Here is an 11,132-nt window from a genome sequence, read left to right on the forward strand (position 1 = left end):
GCTTGATGATCACTCCTCCTATGTCCCCCTCATGTTTGACTCCAAAGGTCCCTGCACACACACAGGGTTTAAAAGAAAGAGTCCTTCACTTAAAACACAACACAGTATCAGCCTCTTACGTGAACACTTCAAAATTAACAAGTATGACTGCCACAATGGTAAGTTTTTAAATTGTTAATTTAAGAAATTCTGTTAACAGCTGTTTGTTGGTATTTTGTGAAATTCTTGATAGAATAGTGTCTTGGGAAAAATAATTACATTGTTTTAAACTCTAATGTTTAATGAATATAAGTGATAAATAGTGATTAGGTTAACATTTCAGAAGATTTCTCTGTTGCCAAATGCATGCTGGGATACTTACCTGGATTCCTTATGCTGTGATTAAATGCTCCAACTACAATGTTTGTACCTGTTTTCTCATGCAGAAATATTTGACTCCAATACTGCTGCTTTGTGCTCTGTTGTCACTGTCAGATGCTTTCTGTACCTCTAAAGTCCTCACACTTGGTAAATGACAAGAAACACACACACACACACACACACACACACACACACACACACACACACACATGTTTGTACTTCTATCTTAGTGAGGACATCCATAGGCGTAATGCATTTCCTAGAGCCTTACCCTAACCTTAACCATCACAACTGATTGCCTAACCCTAATCCTTACCCTAACCCTAACCAAACCTCAATTCATACCTGTTCTCTTAAAACAAGTCTTCACCCTCAAACATGGCTGTTTCAAAGTGAGGACCGGCCAAAATGTCCTCACTTTGTAAAAATGTCCTCACTTTGATAGTTAAATGCAGAAAATGGTCCTCACCATGTAGCAAGTACAAGAACACACACACACACACACACACACACACACACACACACACACACACACACACACACACACACACACACACACACACATACTATGTTTTTCTATCATTGTGGGGACTTACCATTGACTCCCATTCATATCTAACCCCTAACCCTTACCCTAACCTAGTGGTGTAGTCTACGTGATACGCATGTATATGCTGTATACTCACTAGAAAAGGTCCCGAATTTTCATATAACCACTTAAAAATGCGCAAACATATATATGTATCAGTAAGTTTTTTGACATAACGTTCACTTTCCCGTTCATAAATTCGTCTTATCTGTGTCAGGAAGCGGTGAAGCTGGATGGGGCGGGGAAAGGTGTCTGGCTGAGAACAGGGCTCACTAAAAGGCGGACCGCGGTCCGGATCCGGACCCAGACGCTGTCTATACGGGTGTAAATTTGACAGGTCGCTTCTATTTTACCGGTGCAGCTTTCCAGTGTTTATCATTGGTCTATCAGCTCAGAAAGGCACAGACCAATTATGTACGAGTTCAGGCATCCCACGTGACGCTACTCAGGTAATGATGTCTCTGCATTGCATCGCAGCTCTGCCTTCAAAAACCAGTTGAGAGATGAGGGACAGAGAGGACAGTAGTGATGGAAGTTCAGCTCTTTTCAGAGAGCTTTTGGAACGGCTACCAAAGAAAAGCCGGTTCTTTCGGCTCCCAAACGGCTCCTAATTTATTATTGTTTGTAGCCTCATATTTAGCCTAATCAGGCAAATATGAATCATTTGTGTTTTGACAAACTCTTTTGCATTCAGTGTTTTTATGAGAAGCCTTATAATTGACTCATTTTGTACATTTGTTTTGTTACAAAAACAGGCATTCTTACTTTTGTTTAATATTTCAATAAAACTTTTTTGCACAAAAATAAATGAACAAAACTCTGCACATGATGAAGAGGAAACATCAGCTCTACCTGATGGCAGGGGAAGGAGCTGCTGACGCTATAATGTCTATAAGTATCTAATTGGTAGTTTGAAATAAAGGAGCTGCTGTTGCTGTGTGTGTGTGTGTGTGTGTGTGTGTCTGTGTGTGTCTGTGTGCGCGTATGAGGGGCCGTACTAGACTTAATTCATTCTCGTCCTCTCACACACATATATTTTCTCTCATACTCACATACATTCTCCTGTGACACACATACATTCTCCTTTCACATACATACATTCTCCTTTCACACACATATATTTTCACTCTCTTACACGTATACATTCTCCTCTCACACACATACATTCTCCTCTCACACACATACATTCTCCTTTCACACACATATATTACGCGGTAAACTAATTAATAGGAACTGGACTTCAAACAATTTAGACACGGCGTCTAAAAGCGTAAAAACTGCAATGTCTAAAGTGTGAGAGGAGACGGTGTATTTTTGGTTAAATTATACAATGTTCGCCGTCAAAGTCATTCATATAAACTGCCTGTAATGTGCAGCAAATAGTAGTTAACCGGCGCCAGCTCTTCAGTGACCTTAACGGGTCCGTACCTCTAGTACAGATGCTACGGGTACGGGTCCGTACCTCTAGTACAGATGCTACGGGTACGGGTCCGTACCCGTAGCATCAACCATGACAAAATGTTTCTTAAAACCCCAATGGCTTGCTGAAGCGCTCGGGACTCCTCTCCACCTGCCATGGTAACCGTTACCTGAACATCACCGCCCACTTGAGCTTTTCAGCCAATCACAGCGCAAAAAACGATGGACTTCCTTTTCCACTATACTTACTTCCTTTTCCACTATTCTCTCTCGCACATACATACATTCTCCTCTCACACACCTACATTCTCCTCTTACATACATACATTCTTCTCTTTCATCCATATATTTTCTTTGTACATATACATATATGTCTATTTATTTCGGAGAATGTATGAATGTGAAAGGAGAATGTATGTACGTGCAAGTGTGACAATATATGCATGTGAGAGGAGAATGTATGTGTGTGCATGAGTGAAAATGTATGTATGTGAAAGCAGAATGTGTGTGTGCGTGAATATTAAAATATATGTATGTGAAAGAAGAATGTATGTGTGTGCAAGGAAAATATATGTATGTGAAAGGATAATGTATGTGTGTGAGAGGAGAATGTATGCGTGTAAGAGAGTGAAAATATATGTGTGTGAAAGGAGAATTTATGTATGTGAAAGGAGAATGTACACACGTGAACAAAATTGTTGGTACCCCTCAGTTAAAGAAGGAAAAACCCACAATTCTCACTGAAATCACTTGAAACTCACAAAAGTAACAATAAATAAAAATTTATTGAAAATGAAGTAATCAAAATCAGCCATCACTTTTGAATTGTTGATTAACATAATTATTTAAAAAAACAAACTAATGAAATAGGGCTGGACAAAAATGATGGTACCCATAACTTAATATTTTGTTGCACAACCTTTTGAGGCAATCACTGCAATTAAACGATTTCTGTATTTGTCAATGAGCGTTCTGCAGCTGTCAACAGGTATTTTGGCCCACTCCTCAAGAGCAAACAGCTCCAGTTGTCTCAGGTTTGATGGGTGTCTTCTCCAAATGGCATGTTTCAGCTCCTTCCACATATGTTCAATGGGATTCAGATCTGGGCTCATAGAAGGCCACTTTAGAATAGTCCAACGCTTTTCTCTCAGCCATTCTTGGGTGTTTTTGGCTGTGTGTTTTGGATCGTTGTCCTGTTGGAAGACCCATGACCTGCGACTGAGACCAAGCTTTCTGACACTAGGCAGCACATTTCTCTCCAGAATGCCTTGATAGTCTTCAGATTTCATCTTACCTTGCACACTTTCAAGACACCCTGTGCCAGATGCAGCAAAGCAGCCCCAAAACATTACTGAGCCTCCTCCATGTTTCACCGTAGGGACAGTGTTCTTTTCTTCGTATGCTTGGTTTTTGAGTCTATGAACATAGAGTTGATGTGCCTTACCAAAAAGCTCCAGTTTGGTCTCATCTGTCCAAAGGACATTCTCCCAGAAGCTTTGTGGCTTGTCAACATGCATTTTTGCAAATTCCAGTCTGGCTTTTTTATGAGCTTTTTTCAGCAGTGGTGTCCTCCTTGGTCGTCTCCCATGAAGTCCACTTTGGCTCAAACAACGACGAATGGTGCGATCTGACACTGATGTACCTTGGCCTTGGAGTTCACCTTTAATTTCTTTGGAGGTTGCTCTGGGCTCTTTGGATACAATTCCAACGATCCGTCTCTTCAATTTGTCATCAATTTTCCTCTTGCGGCCACGTCCAGGGAGGTTGGCTACTGTCCCGTGGGTCTTGAACTTCTAAATAATATGAGCCACTGTTGTCACAGGAACTTCAAGCTGTTTAGAGATGGTCTTATAGCCTTTACCTTTAAGATGTTTGTCTATAATTTTTTTTCGGATGTCCTGGGACAATTCTCTCCTTCGCTTTCTGTTGTCCATGTTCAGTGTGGTACACACCTTTTCACCAAACAGCAGGGTGACTACTTGTCTCCCTTTAAATAGGCAGACTGACTGATTATGAGTTTGGAAACACCTGTGATGTCAATTAAATGACACACCTGAGTTAATCATGTCACTCTGGTCAAATAGTTTTCAATCTTTTATAGAGGTACCATCATTTTTGTCCAGGCCTGTTTCATTAGTTTGTTTTTTAAATAATTATGTTAATCAACAATTCAAAAGTAATGGCTGTTTTTGATTATTTAATTTTCAATAAATTTTTATTTATTGTTACTTTTGTGAGTTTCAAGTGATTTCAGTGAGAATTGTGGGTTTTTCCTTCTTTAACTGAGGGGTACCAACAATTTTGTCCACGTGTGTATGTGTGTCACAGGAGAATGTATGTGAGTATGAGAGAAATATATGCGTGTGAGAGGACGAGAATGAATTAAGTCTTGTACGGCCCCTCATAACTAACCCTAACCCTAACTCTAACCCTATCCAAAACAATGCCTAACCCTAAAGAAACGTTTTACGGTTTACCTACAGTTGTGGGGACATTCGGTCCCCACAAGTATAGCCAGCACCTGACCACACACACACACACACACACACACACACACACACACACACACACTTTTCCTTTCCAGAACAATGTGGATGTCATAGAACTGTGCTGCAAATTTTTATAATTTTATTTTTTTACCACCTAAAGGCATGACCCACTGTCAGGACGATGTGGATAAGACATGGCATGCAGTCGGCTCTTCATGGAGAAACAGTGAATGTATGGACTGTTCTTGTTCCGGCTGTTGTTCTGCGTAAGTACATGTCACAACATTGTAAGGGGAAGGAAAAATAACATCTGTTTGACTGTTTGATTTGATATATTTCACTGTTAACTCTGTTTTTACTCTGTGGCCACAGGTATGGCATCCCAAGGGGCATCCCTGATGACTGCGTGTCAGTGTTTGACTCGAAGGCATGCGACTACGTAGTGCACAAGAAAGACGACCCGACAGTGCTATGCACAAATTATGCTCGAGTAGGGAAGTGATGGAGTCATTGTTTTAGGACTACTGAATTAAGTCCCAGGAGCAAGGAAACACATTCACATAAAATGATCATGCAGAATTCACTTAATCGTACAAAATTTCATAAGAATTTTTAAATTTATGTTCAAATGGTAGCTTCATATTCAATGTTGAATTGAATCTTAAATAAATAATGTTTTTTTTGTTTCTAAGGCGTCATTCATTTTTGAATCATTAACTTGCTTTGTTCTGCAGCCAATATGGTGGAATATTTTAATAAACATCAATAAAATGAAATATATGCAGTGTGTTACTACCTGGCTCAAGGTAGACAACAAAGAAAGGGAGGCAACACACAGCAATAGCCAATCAAAGTATAATTTATTAACAGAAAATACCCAAAAATAAAGCACAAGTATATGTAAGATGTAAAGAGCAGATTCAGAGTGTCAGCAAATGAAAAATGAGTGAGCATGTATATGGTGGATGCTGGAAGATATAACAAACTGACAAAGGCGATGGCTGGGGTGGCAGATGCAGGCCCTGCTGAGAGAGAGAGAACAAACTATGCAGCCAGCCTTTTATGCCTTCTGGCCCTGCCCTGTTTGGCAGGTAACTCAGCCCCTCCCAGCTCCACCCTCCACCATCTCCCTGAGGCTGGAACAGACAGCAGAGTGAGACACATGCAAGGGGAGAAAGAGGAGGAGGAGCAGGAGGGATTGTCACAATATGCTTATCTTTTATTTCATTTTATTAATGAAATGCACATCAACACTCAGTTGCAGCAGTAATCAGGACTTATTGATATTTTCCACAATACAACTATTTAGAGTTGCAGTAGTTATCCTACTAAAATAACACCACAGACTGTGCACTCTTTTGTATATTCTGGTTTTGGAATACAGAACTAGAATATACAGAAGTATATTGTTTTGGCAGGTGTTTTTCCCAGAGACTTGGCTGTTTAACTTTAAACACATGCTAGAATGTCATCAAAAGATTTTATATTTTACAACAAAATTTTCTCATAATGTGCAAAATCTAATTGTAGCAAGGAAAAAAGTGGCACCTTACCTCTCTCTCTCTCTCTCTCTCTCTCTCTCTCTCTCTCTCTCTCTCTCTCTCTCTAACAACATATTTTTTTGTGTGTGGTAAAACAAACAAAAAAATGGACCGACAATTGTCTGTTTCCGATATTAACTGAATTTTATCATAACTCTCTGAAAGTTACAGGTTACAACAGACTTTCTGAGGTCAGATACCATTTTCCTAAAAAGTTTAGTCATGCCCACAATTGATCATCATCCAAATCAAGTCTGATACCACCACAAGAAGTGTTTTCAATTGTTATTTCAATGTAATTTAACTGCTTTTTCCTGAATTTCCAGGTCCGAATATCATCAAAAACAAAATAAAATAAATGATTTTCCAAATAATAGATATGCTCACTTATGTTTTTTTAACAAGCTATGCTCATTAATAGCATTTTATTCCACTTCATTTTTAATAATCATGTGTCTTTCTTAAATGGCCAGTATGCATAATTATGAATACAAACGAATATCATTAGCTTTATCTCCTTGTATGTTTCATCATCATCATCATTATTTCTAGTCCTCCCTGTCATAAAACCACAGTTTATTGTCAGAGCCAAATGAAGCCAGAGTTTTCAGTCATAGTGTTCTACACTATTAAAGACTCAGCTGCAAATGAACCCAAGTTTTTTGTTTTTATTATATTGTTCGCTGCTGGTTGTTGCATGCTTTGAACATGAATATGTAACCTTGCCAGCAAGTTGATTTCTCGCGATATTTGTGAATTCACAAATCTCTCAAGAAACCATCTTGCTCCGCTCCCGCATTCACTGTTCGTACAGAACCAAGTTGGTACGGGCCAATCACGCAGCAGTATTCGTGTGTGGGGCGGGATATCCGGGTGTGAAGACGACACCAAGCGCCAGTAGATCAAAACAATCATGGCAACGGAGGACAACGATCGTGTAGATGCTGCTATTAAGTCAGTTTAGCTGAATCTCCTATCGCTTCTTTGAAGGAAGAACAACGAGAGGCGCTTTGCGCATTTCTGGATGGTAAAGATGTTTGTGCTTTTTTACCTACGGGTTTTCTGTACTAGAGGTACGGACCCGTACCCGTAGCATCTGTACTAGAGGTACGGACCCGTTAAGGTAACTGAAGAGCTGGCGCCGGTTAACTACTATTTGCTGCACATTACAGGCAGTTTATATGAATGACTTTGACGGCGAACATTGTGTAATTTAGCCAAAAATACACCGTCTCCTCTCACACTTTAGACATTGCAGTTTTTACGCTTTTAGACGCCGTGTCTAAATTGTTTGAAGTCCAGTTCCTATTAAGTAGTTTATTGCGTTCAGTGGTGGAAGCGGCTGACGAACTCCATTGCAAATGTTCCCATTTAATTTCGGACGCTAATTTACAAGATAAAGTTAAGGATGTCGAATATGAAACAAACACTCGTGAATGGTGAGGAGCAGCTCTTTAATTCGGCATGAATTAAAAAAAAACACAAACTCGATTTACTGTGATATTGTGAGATTTGTTTGTGGTTATGTAACTTAGCCATTCAACAGAGTCCGCTAACATTAAAGTGACTGTGATAGTGTCTGTGTTGACAGACGTAGAAAATACGTCAGGGTTTTGTTTAGGTTGTTAATATGTAATAGTCTGTCGCTACTTTTGAAGGTAAAAAAATACTTGTAGTTTGCTGGCTGTTAGTTCCGCCATTTGTTTTGTTTGCTGTTTGTGCTTTATTAGAACAGGGTCACGTGAATAAAAAGTTTTGCTATTTTTAATAGTAGTGCTGATTTCAACCCCCAAATCGCTGTCCGTGAAAAAGTCAGATAATGATATTTATAAGACATTATGCATGATAGAAAAGAGAACAGCAGATGACTGACATGACAGGCTCGGCACGCAGATTCACCTCGAATCACGGAAGCGCCTTCATCACTCGGATTACCAAACCGGCTCATTAATATTTATGTACGTCGGATTACCAGCCAATCACAAAGCGCGTTCATCAGCCGGCTCATTAATATTCATGTACGTCTTATTAATATTTATAGCAAGGGAAAGTGCCGTATCCGTAGGCCACAGGCTACGGGTACGGGTCCGTATCTGTAGACACTACCTTTGGTAAGAGTTTAATCTACCAATTGGCTCCGCTCATTGTGAAGATCCCGCGATTGGCTAAAAACAAACCTGTCAGAGGCAGGACATACTGTTGCATTGTCCAATCCGTGCCTCTTTCCTCCCAACGGATTTACATGGAGCGGTCCCAGATTGATATTGTGGAGTACTATCAAGTACTACACAATTATTAATCTGGCTATTGCCAGGTTAATGAATATGAGCTGTTCTGATGAAGTAAAAACTGCAGAAACATGTATTTTTATCCTGAGTGACGCAGAAAAAAAAACCCAAAACGGCTGCATTTTAAACAGAAGAACAATAAGATAAAGTGAGTAAAATGTTGTGGAGTTTTCATATGAATAAGGCTACAGTGGTACTGATAGTTTCTAAACGTGTTATTTTCAGTCATTTTTTTCATGTAGGTATGACTGACTTTCAGAACTCTCTGGATAGAATATTTCATCTTATTGGATCTTAATGGATAAACAGGAGATGTAGAGACTTCACCTGTACAAGCTGCTGATTTGTGTACGTACACGTGCAAAGAAAAAGTAAACTGACAGTTACAAACGTTTCCCATAGTTGTGTAATTGCAGGTAGTTTCTGAATCATACAAGTTCTCGAATCATATCCTAAAAAACATTTCTGTCACGGACCTATCTTAGTCCCGCCCCCTTCTGGCCATCCCTTCCCCTGCTGGTGTGTCGCTGGTCTGTGAGGCTTGATTACTGGATTAGCTGCAGCTGCAAGAGCCTCACACCTGCAGCTCATACCATCTGCTATAAAGACTGGTCTTTTAGTATTTTCCTGCTCCCTGGAAAAACCTGACTCCTCCCTTCACGTGAACGCGCGCAACTTAGATTTCACTCTGTGGCCACTAAACGGCTTTTCTGTTGTATGTTTACTGTTTTTTGTTGTTGTTTTCCACTGGTTTTCAGATTAAATGCAATTAAGTAGTGAACTGTAGACATGTTTTCCTGTTAAATATGATTAGGTGACATGTTTCTCCTCCTCTTCTCATCCGCATGCCCGCACCATCAGTGTCTAAATGCCATCGGGGAGTTCCTACTACTCTCAGTTTCACTGGTATGAGGACTTCAGGACAGAGTGTAACCAAAAAAGATTTTCATATTCCATCAGTGTTGTACACATGTCAATAAAATAATTTTTCACTGAGAAAACTTTAAATCTCCTTCCTTTGCAAGACGTGGGACCTAAATATGTCTGGTACTTACGTATGAAGTGTTTAGTATAAGCATAGTACTGTTGTATAAAGTCATTTATTATTGTTGTTGTTTTATTGGACCAGTCAACAATAGAATAGAATAGAAATATTTTATTTATCCCAAACCTGGGAAATTATTTGTTACAACAACAAAAACACTAAATCACAACAAGTTAAAAAACAGGAAATTACATTCTGTAAAAACAGAATTAAAGGGACTAAAGTGATCACAGTGTGGCAGATTAAGAGCAGAATGACTATTTGAGTATTTGTGTATCGGTGGGGGTCGTTGAAATGCGTCACTGAGCCCTTGTGTGCTAATGGTGGTCATTAGCATGAGTCTAGTAGTATTTTTGATGGTCTGACTATATTTTGTCACAACTTTAAATGAACTATAATTCTGAAAAATGACCTCAGAGGTGTTGATCTTTTCCAGTAAGTTAGATGATCACTCCTCCTATCTCCCCCTCATGTTTGACTCCAAAGGTCCCTGCACACACACAGGGTTTAAAAGACAGAGTTCTTCACTTGAAACACAACACAGCATCAGCCTCTTACGTGAACACTTCAAAGCTAACAAGTATGACTGCCACAATGGCAAGTTTTTAAACTGTTAATTTAAGAAATTCTGTTAACAGCTGTTTGTTGGTATTTTGTGAAATTCTTGACAGAATAATGTCTTGGGAAAAATAATGACATTGTTGTTAACTCTAGTGTTTAATGAATATAAGTGATAAATAGGTTAACAATTCAGAAGATTGCTTAGTTTGTTGCCAAATGCATGCTGGGATATTTACCTGGATTCCTTATGCTGTGATTAAATGCTCCAACCACAATGTTTGTACCTGTTTTCTCATGCAGAAATATTTGACTCTGGCACTCCTGCTTTGTGCTCTGCTGTCACTGTCAGATGCTTTCTGTTACATTAAGCTCCCTACACTTGGTAAATGACAAGAAACACACATAGACACTTTTCCTTTCCAGAACAATGTGGATGTCATAGAACTGTGCTGCAAATTTTTACAATTTAATTTTTTTACCACCTAAAGGCATGACCCACTGTCAGGACGATGTGGATAAGACATGGCATGCAGTCGGCTCTTCATGGAGAAACAGTGAATGTATGGACTGTTCTTGTTCCGGCTGTTGTTCTGCGTAAGTACATGTCACAACATTGTAAGGGGAAGGAAAAATAACATCTGTTTGACTGTTTGATTTGATATATTTCACTGTTAATTCTGTTTTTACTCTGTGGCCACAGGTATGGCATCCCAAGGGACATCCCTGATGACTGCGTGTCAGTGTTTGACTCGAAGGCATGCGACTACGTAGTGCACAAGAAAGACGACCCGACAGTACTATGCACAAATTATGCTCAAATAGGGAAGTGATGGAGTCATT

At 39.5% G+C, this 11,132-nt stretch overlaps 2 long non-coding RNA genes across 3 annotated transcripts; one reads left to right on the forward strand and one right to left on the reverse strand.

Annotated features, from left to right (window-relative positions):
* Positions 1-15: 15 nt before the first annotated feature.
* On the forward strand, positions 16-10,889 carry LOC110955057 (uncharacterized). Of its 2 annotated transcripts, none has more exons than XR_007943415.1 (3): positions 16-158; positions 426-507; positions 10,781-10,889. It is a non-coding gene; the product is annotated as an uncharacterized LOC110955057 (long non-coding RNA). The 2 variants fall into 2 exon arrangements; XR_007943414.1 differs by lacking the exon at positions 10,781-10,889 and adding an exon at positions 5,018-5,123.
* LOC127534868 (uncharacterized) lies at positions 1,128-5,011 on the reverse strand. Its single transcript, XR_007943416.1, has 2 exons — positions 2,412-5,011; positions 1,128-2,377 (listed from the first exon to the last, which is right to left on the reverse strand). It is a non-coding gene; the product is annotated as an uncharacterized LOC127534868 (long non-coding RNA).
* Positions 10,890-11,132: the final 243 nt, after the last annotated feature.

Source organism: Acanthochromis polyacanthus, chromosome 7 (assembly GCF_021347895.1).
Source record: "Acanthochromis polyacanthus isolate Apoly-LR-REF ecotype Palm Island chromosome 7, KAUST_Apoly_ChrSc, whole genome shotgun sequence".
Lineage (NCBI taxonomy): Eukaryota > Metazoa > Chordata > Actinopteri > Pomacentridae > Acanthochromis > Acanthochromis polyacanthus.